Genomic DNA, 14556 nt, shown 5'->3' with positions numbered 1-14556 from the left:
CTTGGAGAAGAAGGCTATGACTTTGAGAGCTCTTGGAGGAGAATTTCTTCAATAGTTTTTATTCTCTTTTCCTTTCTCTTTAATTGTGAATCTTATTATTTTTTAATAATTATGGATGTTGAAATTATTTTTACCATGAACTAATTTTCATAGCTAGGGCTATGATGTAGCCCTAACTATGAAGGTTTAATTATTTTAATATATGTTGAGTTTTATTTAATTAGTAATATGTTTTGTTAATAAATCATTGGTATACTTAATGCTTTCATAGGCCGGAAGGAATGAATGTTTTTAATAATATTTGAGCTTGGAAAAGGATAATATTATGGATCACTAATGATTTACATGAATGCATAATTGATTGGAAAATAATTATGTCTCATGCCATATTATTTGCTTAATCTATGCTTGATGAAATTGCATGATTTAATTTACAGGCCAGAAGGAATAAATTAGGTTATGTGAATATTATCAATTGTGAGTGGAAACTACTTTTGATTAATTTTTTGATTAAGTATGGTTAACAAAATTACTAGTTAATTAAATTCACATATTTAAGTAATTAAATTGGAATAGTTAGTGGTGAAATCAAATGTCCTAGTATTCATAATTATTCAGTTCTCTCTCTTACTTGAAATTGATCTAATTTTAATTGATTGCTTTTGTTTAATTTAGTTTATTTAGTTTTCAATTGCCATCTTAAATTTTAGTTCAAATATTATCAAAACCTAATTATCTTTGGTACTTAATACTTAATCCCTTGGGTATGACAACCCTATTTTTCCACTTTATTACTTGAAAACGATTCGTGCACTTGCGAGTTGATTTTACACATCAAGTTTTTGGCGCCGTTGCCGGGGATTAAGGCATTAATATTAATTCGGATTGGGTTTAGTAGTACTTTGAACATTGTTTTCTTATTTTAAATTTTTATATTTATTTCTTAATTTTGGTTTTAGTGTTGCATGCTAGGGTTTTAATTCTTTGCTTGTTTGGCCAACTTGCTTTGAATTTTTAATACTTATTTTAAATTTATTGGTGTCTAGGTTAAAAGTTATGCATACTTAGGATTTTTTCTTATTTTCAACTTTTGTTTATCTTTATTATTTTCAATTTTAGTTTGTATACTAGGTTTAATTTTAATTGTTTGCTTGACAAACTTGCAATTAATTTTAACCTTTGTTTTGTTAGTGTTTTCTTTTTAGGAAAATCATGGAATATCAAGCTTATGGTCATCAACCTTATTGGGATTATGGGGAGCCAACTAGTTCTCCAAGTGAAAATTTTATCGAGTTACAAAAGAATCTTGCTATGATGTCTAAACTCGTTGCAAATTTTAGAGTTCAAGCTGTACCTTGTGAATGGTGTGGAGTAAATCACTCAAGTGAAAATTGTCAAGTGGGGAATTCTTTTGCTTCAGAAGACTCAATTGAAGACTTATCAAGAAGAAGACAATATAATCAAGTTGCAAATTTTGGGGTTCAAGCTATAACATGTCAATGGTGCGGAGGCAAACATTTAAGTGAACATTGTCAAGTGGGAAATCCTTTTGCTCCGGAGGATGACATCATTTATATATTTAATCCAGGTTGAACATCAAAAGGATGAAGTCAAGCTAATGACTTTAAACAAGCGCTCTTGGGAGGCAACCCAAATTTCTTTTTTTTACCTTATATTTATCTATTTATTTTAGTTGTTTTTAGTTGTTTTCTTGTTTTTTAGGTTGTTTTGATGTGTTTTGTTTGAGTTTTTGCAAGGTTTTAAGATGTTTAGGTGTAAAAGAGCAAAAGACGAATGTTGAGAATTTCAAGTCTAAAGTTAGGTTTTTGGAGTATAACCACCTTGAATATGCATTGGAGTACATCAAATTGTATGGATACATGCCCTTCTTTTTGGCCGCGTGGTGTGTAGGAAAAATGCAACATGTAGGTTTTTCTCAAGTTTTCACATTACGAGGAACATTCCATGTCTTCAAAGGGGAGTATTCTTTACCTTTTATTTACTTTTGCTTTATTTTATGTTTTTCACAATGAGGACATTGTTCATTTTAAGTTTGGGGGTGAAAAGCATGCTTTGCATCTTTTAAATCTTGTCCATTTAAGTGTTTTTATAAGTTTTCAAAAATGTTAGTTTTACTTTTTATTTTCCTTCATTATTAAAAAAAAAAATTGTTTTTGTGGTGTTTTCTTAAGTACTTTAATGAGCCAATGATAAGACTATGATTGAAAATAAATTGGTTTTTAGATGGTGGATTTGTTTTTGTGTATGCTTAAATGCTTGAATTTATCTTCACATATTGTTACTTTCAATAAATTTTGAGCACATAATCAATAATGCATAATTTAGATTGTGTTTTGAAGAAGGTTTGCATGAATTAGAGTACTTTATTATTAATTGAACGCTAGAACTTGCTTGATTATTGCTTGAGGCGAAATCCTTGGTGAATGCATTACTAAGAACATGATTTAGGCCATCTTTGTTTAAGTTTGAGTCTTTCAAGCCAACCTAATACATTATCTTCCACTAGTACCTTATTTGAGCCTTTAGGATGCATAAAGATGTATTAGAGCATTTTCTTCATTAAAGCACATTTACTTACCCTTTTTGAGCCTTAAATTTCTTTTTCCTACCTTGAACATACTACAAAGAGAGCTTTAATTGAATTGATATGAATATATGCTTGTGAGCTTGTTTGAGTGTTGAAAAAAAAAAAAAGGAAAAAAAAAATAAAGTTTGGAGGTTAAGTATTTGGTGAATTTGGCTCTAGTATGCATTTTTGTGTAAATTAGAGGTTTGAATGTGCAATAAGAAGAAAAATAAGTTTGGGGGTTTAGTGGAAAAAAAAAAAAAAAAGAAATAAAGAAAGAATATGTGTGATTTGAAGAATGTATGCACAATAAAAAGGAGAAAAAGGATATTGAAATTGAAGTTAAAATAAGAAAAGAAGTTCTAATAAAGAAACAAATTTTACAAGTAATTTATTCATTGCTATTTAATTTTAGCTTCATTTCTTTGATTTATTATATCCTATCCTTTTCTTTCTTTAGCCTTATCCATTAACCTTAACAATAGAAACCATGAAGTCCTAATGATTTAAGGTGGTGCATTAACCTACATTAGCGGAGAGTGATAATTAAGTCAAGCATATGGTAGTTCATACTTTATTATCAATTTCTAATTCTTGTAAATTTATTCAAGCATATGATAATTAAGTGTATAAATTGATTTCCACACACACACATTGGAAGTATCATATATGTGGATAGAATATAAGGTATTGAGTTACATAATTACTTTGAAACCATTTGAAAAGTCATATGTTATACAATCTTTGAGGCACCTCATTAAAGTATCTTATGTTCTTTAAATAAAATTTCATTTTCTTATTCTTTTTCTTTGCTAGGGACTAGCAAATCTTAAGTTTGGGGGTATTTGTTAGGTCTAAAATATTGATGATTTTATGCCATATTTATAGCTTAATATTTGTTAGTTTGTGTTAATTTGTTATGGAAAGATACTTAATTATGTATTTTTCTTAATCTAGGTAAAAGAGGAAGAATTTTAAGAAAACAACCATAAAAATGGATTCTTTGGGTCGAATTATGGTGGGAAGCAAGATTTGAGCTCGAACAGACTAAGCATTAAAAAGATTCCAAAAAGATACTTTGAAGATTCCATAAAGATTCTATCGGGAATTTCATGATGGAAGTGGATGTCATATGAATCATTACAATCTGAGGATTTCAAATGTCTCATTATTTTTGGATTTCGAGGTGCGAGCAAAGAATTATCATCATTTAAAGTTTGAAATTTATAAAAAGGAATATTCTAGTTAAATCTCCACCATTGATCAAAAGAGAGAATTAAGGCAATTTGAGGGCCAAGATAAAAACAAGTGGCAATAATTGGTTAATTTATCATTAATGAGGCACATGTCATGTCACATGCTTCATTAAGGGTAAATTAGACTAATTAACTATTTTTTTTAGGAGGAATTAGATAAAAGGAAAGTAGTAGAGAGCAAGTAATATACAGTTTCCTTTTTACACATGAAATTCGTCCAATCCTCTTCATGGCTTAAAAAAGGTATCTTCCAAGACTCCCACATTGAAAATAAAGAGAGAAAAAGATTCCCAAGGCCCTATATATATAGCCCCCACCACATTGAAGGAAGATATACAAGTTTAGAGAGTTATTTAAGAGCTTTTAGGAGGCTTACATAGAAACAAACCAAATTTTGGGAGTTTCTAAAATTCTCTTAAGGATTCTAGGGTTTTAAAGTTTTAGAGTTTTAGAAGATCAATTGGAGATCTTGGAGGAGGCAGAAAGACGTGGGCTTGCTTGGAGAAGAAGGCTATGACTTTGAGAGCTCTTGGAGGAGAATTTCTTCAATAGTTTTTATTCTCTTTTCCTTTCTCTTTAATTGTGAATCTTATTATTTTTTAATAATTATGGATGTTGAAATTATTTTTACCATGAACTAATTTTCATAGCTAGGGCTATGATGTAGCCCTAACTATGAAGGTTTAATTATTTTAATATATGTTGAGTTTTATTTAATTAGTAATATGTTTTGTTAATAAATCATTGGTATACTTAATGCTTTCATAGGCCGGAAGGAATGAATGTTTTTAATAATATTTGAGCTTGGAAAAGGATAATATTATGGATCACTAATGATTTACATGAATGCATAATTGATTGGAAAATAATTATGTCTCATGCCATATTATTTGCTTAATCTATGCTTGATGAAATTGCATGATTTAATTTACAGGCCAGAAGGAATAAATTAGGTTATGTGAATATTATCAATTGTGAGTGGAAACTACTTTTGATTAATTTTTTGATTAAGTATGGTTAACAAAATTACTAGTTAATTAAATTCACATATTTAAGTAATTAAATTGGAATAGTTAGTGGTGAAATCAAATGTCCTAGTATTCATAATTATTCAGTTCTCTCTCTTACTTGAAATTGATCTAATTTTAATTGATTGCTTTTGTTTAATTTAGTTTATTTAGTTTTCAATTGCCATCTTAAATTTTAGTTCAAATATTATCAAAACCTAATTATCTTTGGTACTTAATACTTAATCCCTTGGGTATGACAACCCTATTTTTCCACTTTATTACTTGAAAACGATTCGTGCACTTGCGAGTTGATTTTACACATCAAGTTTTTGGCGCCGTTGCCGGGGATTAAGGCATTAATATTAATTCGGATTGGGTTTAGTAGTACTTTGAACATTGTTTTCTTATTTTAAATTTTTATATTTATTTCTTAATTTTGGTTTTAGTGTTGCATGCTAGGGTTTTAATTCTTTGCTTGTTTGGCCAACTTGCTTTGAATTTTTAATACTTATTTTAAATTTATTGGTGTCTAGGTTAAAAGTTATGCATACTTAGGATTTTTTCTTATTTTCAACTTTTGTTTATCTTTATTATTTTCAATTTTAGTTTGTATACTAGGTTTAATTTTAATTGTTTGCTTGACAAACTTGCAATTAATTTTAACCTTTGTTTTGTTAGTGTTTTCTTTTTAGGAAAATCATGGAATATCAAGCTTATGGTCATCAACCTTATTGGGATTATGGGGAGCCAACTAGTTCTCCAAGTGAAAATTTTATCGAGTTACAAAAGAATCTTGCTATGATGTCTAAACTCGTTGCAAATTTTAGAGTTCAAGCTGTACCTTGTGAATGGTGTGGAGTAAATCACTCAAGTGAAAATTGTCAAGTGGGGAATTCTTTTGCTTCAGAAGACTCAATTGAAGACTTATCAAGAAGAAGACAATATAATCAAGTTGCAAATTTTGGGGTTCAAGCTATAACATGTCAATGGTGTGGAGGCAAACATTTAAGTGAACATTGTCAAGTGGGAAATCCTTTTGCTCCGGAGGAGCCATTCGAAGACTTTCCCAACACATATAATTCTGGATGGAGTGATCGACAAAGTTATTCAAGGTATGACAATTCAGATCTTTCAAGTTATCAAGTGAGCACATCTTTGATCGAGTGTATGGAAAGGCATAGGGAAACATTTTCTAAATGTTATGATGCGATTGGCAAGTTGCAAAATCAATATTCTCCAAGTACAAACTTTCAAGTTCAATTGGAGCAATCAATGACAACTTTTTCACAAGGATCCCAAGAAGACTTGGAAACTAACATGGAGATTACTTGTAATAAGCAAGTTGATGAATTTGAATCCTTTCAAGAGCCACATAATGATGACAAATTTGAGGAATATGAAGAGGTGTCTATAAGGAGTGAAATGCAGCAAGAATCTTCAATTTTGGATAATTTTAATGAGGTACACACACATGACCAAGATTGCCCACCACAAGAAGTTTCCCAACGCACTATCACTAGTTCATGGGAATTTTCTAATTTTCCTTCAAATTCATTACAAAAAGGGCTTAAGGATCATGAAGAGGATAAGTCAAGGAATCAATCAAGCCAAAAGTTGGCCAAATCCGATGAGGATAAAGCTATGGCCGCACTTCAAGAAGATTGCTTACCAACAGAGGCTAAATCTCAACTTTTCAAGCCAAATATTGAACTTTCAAGAGCCCAAGATGTATATCCACGCTCCAAAAATGCAATTGAGGTTGAATGCATCCCAAAAGGAGACAAACAAAGCATTTTTGGACCTAAAAGAATCCAATCTACCGAAAAGAAAGTTCAATTCATGCTTTTAGTTCAAATTGAGACTTATATAGGACAAGGAGTTAAAAGTTTGCTAAGGCCACAAGATTATCATCATGCACAATTTCCATATCATAAGCTTGGACAATATTATGAGGATGACATCATTTATATATTTAATCCAGGTTGAACATCAAAAGGATGAAGTCAAGCTAATGACTTTAAACAAGCGCTCTTGGGAGGCAACCCAAATTTCTTTTTTTTACCTTATATTTATCTATTTATTTTAGTTGTTTTTAGTTGTTTTCTTGTTTTTTAGGTTGTTTTGATGTGTTTTGTTTGAGTTTTTGCAAGGTTTTAAGATGTTTAGGTGTAAAAGAGCAAAAGACGAATGTTGAGAATTTCAAGTCTAAAGTTAGGTTTTTGGAGTATAACCACCTTGAATATGCATTGGAGTACATCAAATTGTATGGATACATGCCCTTCTTTTTGGCCGCGTGGTGTGTAGGAAAAATGCAACATGTAGGTTTTTCTCAAGTTTTCACATTACGAGGAACATTCCATGTCTTCAAAGGGGAGTATTCTTTACCTTTTATTTACTTTTGCTTTATTTTATGTTTTTCACAATGAGGACATTGTTCATTTTAAGTTTGGGGGTGAAAAGCATGCTTTGCATCTTTTAAATCTTGTCCATTTAAGTGTTTTTATAAGTTTTCAAAAATGTTAGTTTTACTTTTTATTTTCCTTCATTATTAAAAAAAAAAATTGTTTTTGTGGTGTTTTCTTAAGTACTTTAATGAGCCAATGATAAGACTATGATTGAAAATAAATTGGTTTTTAGATGGTGGATTTGTTTTTGTGTATGCTTAAATGCTTGAATTTATCTTCACATATTGTTACTTTCAATAAATTTTGAGCACATAATCAATAATGCATAATTTAGATTGTGTTTTGAAGAAGGTTTGCATGAATTAGAGTACTTTATTATTAATTGAACGCTAGAACTTGCTTGATTATTGCTTGAGGCGAAATCCTTGGTGAATGCATTACTAAGAACATGATTTAGGCCATCTTTGTTTAAGTTTGAGTCTTTCAAGCCAACCTAATACATTATCTTCCACTAGTACCTTATTTGAGCCTTTAGGATGCATAAAGATGTATTAGAGCATTTTCTTCATTAAAGCACATTTACTTACCCTTTTTGAGCCTTAAATTTCTTTTTCCTACCTTGAACATACTACAAAGAGAGCTTTAATTGAATTGATATGAATATATGCTTGTGAGCTTGTTTGAGTGTTGAAAAAAAAAAAAGGAAAAAAAAAATAAAGTTTGGAGGTTAAGTATTTGGTGAATTTGGCTCTAGTATGCATTTTTGTGTAAATTAGAGGTTTGAATGTGCAATAAGAAGAAAAATAAGTTTGGGGGTTTAGTGGAAAAAAAAAAAAAAAAAGAAATAAAGAAAGAATATGTGTGATTTGAAGAATGTATGCACAATAAAAAGGAGAAAAAGGATATTGAAATTGAAGTTAAAATAAGAAAAGAAGTTCTAATAAAGAAACAAATTTTACAAGTAATTTATTCATTGCTATTTAATTTTAGCTTCCTTTCTTTGATTTATTATATCCTATCCTTTTCTTTCTTTAGCCTTATCCATTAACCTTAACAATAGAAACCATGAAGTCCTAATGATTTAAGGTGGTGCATTAACCTACATTAGCGGAGAGTGATAATTAAGTCAAGCATATGGTAGTTCATACTTTATTATCAATTTCTAATTCTTGTAAATTTATTCAAGCATATGATAATTAAGTGTATAAATTGATTTCCACACACACACATTGGAAGTATCATATATGTGGATAGAATATAAGGTATTGAGTTACATAATTACTTTGAAACCATTTGAAAAGTCATATGTTATACAATCTTTGAGGCACCTCATTAAAGTATCTTATGTTCTTTAAATAAAATTTCATTTTCTTATTCTTTTTCTTTGCTAGGGACTAGCAAATCTTAAGTTTGGGGGTATTTGTTAGGTCTAAAATATTGATGATTTTATGCCATATTTATAGCTTAATATTTGTTAGTTTGTGTTAATTTGTTATGGAAAGATACTTAATTATGTATTTTTCTTAATCTAGGTAAAAGAGGAAGAATTTTAAGAAAACAACCATAAAAATGGATTCTTTGGGTCGAATTATGGTGGGAAGCAAGATTTGAGCTCGAACAGACTAAGCATTAAAAAGATTCCAAAAAGATACTTTGAAGATTCCATAAAGATTCTATCGGGAATTTCATGATGGAAGTGGATGTCATATGAATCATTACAATCTGAGGATTTCAAATGTCTCATTATTTTTGGATTTCGAGGTGCGAGCAAAGAATTATCATCATTTAAAGTTTGAAATTTATAAAAAGGAATATTCTAGTTAAATCTCCACCATTGATCAAAAGAGAGAATTAAGGCAATTTGAGGGCCAAGATAAAAACAAGTGGCAATAATTGGTTAATTGATCATTAATGAGGCACATGTCATGTCACATGCTTCATTAAGGGTAAATTAGACTAATTAACTATTTTTTTTAGGAGGAATTAGATAAAAGGAAAGTAGTAGAGAGCAAGTAATATACAGTTTCCTTTTTACACATGAAATTCGTCCAATCCTCTTCATGGCTTAAAAAAGGTATCTTCCAAGACTCCCACATTGAAAATAAAGAGAGAAAAAGATTCCCAAGGCCCTATATATATAGCCCCCACCACATTGAAGGAAGATATACAAGTTTAGAGAGTTATTTAAGAGCTTTTAGGAGGCTTACATAGAAACAAACCAAATTTTGGGAGTTTCTAAAATTCTCTTAAGGATTCTAGGGTTTTAAAGTTTTAGAGTTTTAGAAGATCAATTGGAGATCTTGGAGGAGGCAGAAAGACGTGGGCTTGCTTGGAGAAGAAGGCTATGACTTTGAGAGCTCTTGGAGGAGAATTTCTTCAATAGTTTTTATTCTCTTTTCCTTTCTCTTTAATTGTGAATCTTATTATTTTTTAATAATTATGGATGTTGAAATTATTTTTACCATGAACTAATTTTCATAGCTAGGGCTATGATGTAGCCCTAACTATGAAGGTTTAATTATTTTAATATATGTTGAGTTTTATTTAATTAGTAATATGTTTTGTTAATAAATCATTGGTATACTTAATGCTTTCATAGGCCGGAAGGAATGAATGTTTTTAATAATATTTGAGCTTGGAAAAGGATAATATTATGGATCACTAATGATTTACATGAATGCATAATTGATTGGAAAATAATTATGTCTCATGCCATATTATTTGCTTAATCTATGCTTGATGAAATTGCATGATTTAATTTACAGGCCAGAAGGAATAAATTAGGTTATGTGAATATTATCAATTGTGAGTGGAAACTACTTTTGATTAATTTTTTGATTAAGTATGGTTAACAAAATTACTAGTTAATTAAATTCACATATTTAAGTAATTAAATTGGAATAGTTAGTGGTGAAATCAAATGTCCTAGTATTCATAATTATTCAGTTCTCTCTCTTACTTGAAATTGATCTAATTTTAATTGATTGCTTTTGTTTAATTTAGTTTATTTAGTTTTCAATTGCCATCTTAAATTTTAGTTCAAATATTATCAAAACCTAATTATCTTTGGTACTTAATACTTAATCCCTTGGGTATGACAACCCTATTTTTCCACTTTATTACTTGAAAACGATTCGTGCACTTGCGAGTTGATTTTACACATCAAGTTTTTGGCGCCGTTGCCGGGGATTAAGGCATTAATATTAATTCGGATTGGGTTTAGTAGTACTTTGAACATTGTTTTCTTATTTTAAATTTTTATATTTATTTCTTAATTTTGGTTTTAGTGTTGCATGCTAGGGTTTTAATTCTTTGCTTGTTTGGCCAACTTGCTTTGAATTTTTAATACTTATTTTAAATTTATTGGTGTCTAGGTTAAAAGTTATGCATACTTAGGATTTTTTCTTATTTTCAACTTTTGTTTATCTCTATTATTTTCAATTTTAGTTTGTATACTAGGTTTAATTTTAATTGTTTGCTTGACAAACTTGCAATTAATTTTAACCTTTGTTTTGTTAGTGTTTTCTTTTTAGGAAAATCATGGAATATCAAGCTTATGGTCATCAACCTTATTGGGATTATGGGGAGCCAACTAGTTCTCCAAGTGAAAATTTTATCGAGTTACAAAAGAATCTTGCTATGATGTCTAAACTCGTTGCAAATTTTAGAGTTCAAGCTGTACCTTGTGAATGGTGTGGAGTAAATCACTCAAGTGAAAATTGTCAAGTGGGGAATTCTTTTGCTTCAGAAGACTCAATTGAAGACTTATCAAGAAGAAGACAATATAATCAAGTTGCAAATTTTGGGGTTCAAGCTATAACATGTCAATGGTGTGGAGGCAAACATTTAAGTGAACATTGTCAAGTGGGAAATCCTTTTGCTCCGGAGGAGCCATTCGAAGACTTTCCCAACACATATAATTCTGGATGGAGTGATCGACAAAGTTATTCAAGGTATGACAATTCAGATCTTTCAAGTTATCAAGTGAGCACATCTTTGATCGAGTGTATGGAAAGGCATAGGGAAACATTTTCTAAATGTTATGATGCGATTGGCAAGTTGCAAAATCAATATTCTCCAAGTACAAACTTTCAAGTTCAATTGGAGCAATCAATGACAACTTTTTCACAAGGATCCCAAGAAGACTTGGAAACTAACATGGAGATTACTTGTAATAAGCAAGTTGATGAATTTGAATCCTTTCAAGAGCCACATAATGATGACAAATTTGAGGAATATGAAGAGGTGTCTATAAGGAGTGAAATGCAGCAAGAATCTTCAATTTTGGATAATTTTAATGAGGTACACACACATGACCAAGATTGCCCACCACAAGAAGTTTCCCAACGCACTATCACTAGTTCATGGGAATTTTCTAATTTTCCTTCAAATTCATTACAAAAAGGGCTTAAGGATCATGAAGAGGATAAGTCAAGGAATCAATCAAGCCAAAAGTTGGCCAAATCCGATGAGGATAAAGCTATGGCCGCACTTCAAGAAGATTGCTTACCAACAGAGGCTAAATCTCAACTTTTCAAGCCAAATATTGAACTTTCAAGAGCCCAAGATGTATATCCACGCTCCAAAAATGCAATTGAGGTTGAATGCATCCCAAAAGGAGACAAACAAAGCATTTTTGGACCTAAAAGAATCCAATCTACCGAAAAGAAAGTTCAATTCATGCTTTTAGTTCAAATTGAGACTTATATAGGACAAGGAGTTAAAAGTTTGCTAAGGCCACAAGATTATCATCATGCACAATTTCCATATCATAAGCTTGGACAATATTATGAGGATGACATCATTTATATATTTAATCCAGGTTGAACATCAAAAGGATGAAGTCAAGCTAATGACTTTAAACAAGCGCTCTTGGGAGGCAACCCAAATTTCTTTTTTTTACCTTATATTTATCTATTTATTTTAGTTGTTTTTAGTTGTTTTCTTGTTTTTTAGGTTGTTTTGATGTGTTTTGTTTGAGTTTTTGCAAGGTTTTAAGATGTTTAGGTGTAAAAGAGCAAAAGACGAATGTTGAGAATTTCAAGTCTAAAGTTAGGTTTTTGGAGTATAACCACCTTGAATATGCATTGGAGTACATCAAATTGTATGGATACATGCCCTTCTTTTTGGCCGCGTGGTGTGTAGGAAAAATGCAACATGTAGGTTTTTCTCAAGTTTTCACATTACGAGGAACATTCCATGTCTTCAAAGGGGAGTATTCTTTACCTTTTATTTACTTTTGCTTTATTTTATGTTTTTCACAATGAGGACATTGTTCATTTTAAGTTTGGGGGTGAAAAGCATGCTTTGCATCTTTTAAATCTTGTCCATTTAAGTGTTTTTATAAGTTTTCAAAAATGTTAGTTTTACTTTTTATTTTCCTTCATTATTAAAAAAAAAAATTGTTTTTGTGGTGTTTTCTTAAGTACTTTAATGAGCCAATGATAAGACTATGATTGAAAATAAATTGGTTTTTAGATGGTGGATTTGTTTTTGTGTATGCTTAAATGCTTGAATTTATCTTCACATATTGTTACTTTCAATAAATTTTGAGCACATAATCAATAATGCATAATTTAGATTGTGTTTTGAAGAAGGTTTGCATGAATTAGAGTACTTTATTATTAATTGAACGCTAGAACTTGCTTGATTATTGCTTGAGGCGAAATCCTTGGTGAATGCATTACTAAGAACATGATTTAGGCCATCTTTGTTTAAGTTTGAGTCTTTCAAGCCAACCTAATACATTATCTTCCACTAGTACCTTATTTGAGCCTTTAGGATGCATAAAGATGTATTAGAGCATTTTCTTCATTAAAGCACATTTACTTACCCTTTTTGAGCCTTAAATTTCTTTTTCCTACCTTGAACATACTACAAAGAGAGCTTTAATTGAATTGATATGAATATATGCTTGTGAGCTTGTTTGAGTGTTGAAAAAAAAAAAAAGGAAAAAAAAAATAAAGTTTGGAGGTTAAGTATTTGGTGAATTTGGCTCTAGTATGCATTTTTGTGTAAATTAGAGGTTTGAATGTGCAATAAGAAGAAAAATAAGTTTGGGGGTTTAGTGGAAAAAAAAAAAAAAAAAGAAATAAAGAAAGAATATGTGTGATTTGAAGAATGTATGCACAATAAAAAGGAGAAAAAGGATATTGAAATTGAAGTTAAAATAAGAAAAGAAGTTCTAATAAAGAAACAAATTTTACAAGTAATTTATTCATTGCTATTTAATTTTAGCTTCCTTTCTTTGATTTATTATATCCTATCCTTTTCTTTCTTTAGCCTTATCCATTAACCTTAACAATAGAAACCATGAAGTCCTAATGATTTAAGGTGGTGCATTAACCTACATTAGCGGAGAGTGATAATTAAGTCAAGCATATGGTAGTTCATACTTTATTATCAATTTCTAATTCTTGTAAATTTATTCAAGCATATGATAATTAAGTGTATAAATTGATTTCCACACACACACATTGGAAGTATCATATATGTGGATAGAATATAAGGTATTGAGTTACATAATTACTTTGAAACCATTTGAAAAGTCATATGTTATACAATCTTTGAGGCACCTCATTAAAGTATCTTATGTTCTTTAAATAAAATTTCATTTTCTTATTCTTTTTCTTTGCTAGGGACTAGCAAATCTTAAGTTTGGGGGTATTTGTTAGGTCTAAAATATTGATGATTTTATGCCATATTTATAGCTTAATATTTGTTAGTTTGTGTTAATTTGTTATGGAAAGATACTTAATTATGTATTTTTCTTAATCTAGGTAAAAGAGGAAGAATTTTAAGAAAACAACCATAAAAATGGATTCTTTGGGTCGAATTATGGTGGGAAGCAAGATTTGAGCTCGAACAGACTAAGCATTAAAAAGATTCCAAAAAGATACTTTGAAGATTCCATAAAGATTCTATCGGGAATTTCATGATGGAAGTGGATGTCATATGAATCATTACAATCTGAGGATTTCAAATGTCTCATTATTTTTGGATTTCGAGGTGCGAGCAAAGAATTATCATCATTTAAAGTTTGAAATTTATAAAAAGGAATATTCTAGTTAAATCTCCACCATTGATCAAAAGAGAGAATTAAGGCAATTTGAGGGCCAAGATAAAAACAAGTGGCAATAATTGGTTAATTGATCATTAATGAGGCACATGTCATGTCACATGCTTCATTAAGGGTAAATTAGACTAATTAACTATTTTTTTTAGGAGGAATTAGATAAAAGGAAAGTAGTAGAGAGCAAGTAATATACAGTTTCCTTTTTACACATGAAATTCGTCCA

The sequence above is a fragment of the Ziziphus jujuba genome, chromosome 12 (genome assembly GCF_031755915.1).
Source record: "Ziziphus jujuba cultivar Dongzao chromosome 12, ASM3175591v1".
In the NCBI taxonomy this organism is placed as follows: Eukaryota; Viridiplantae; Streptophyta; class Magnoliopsida; order Rosales; family Rhamnaceae; genus Ziziphus; species Ziziphus jujuba.
This window is presented reverse-complemented; position numbering follows the sequence as displayed.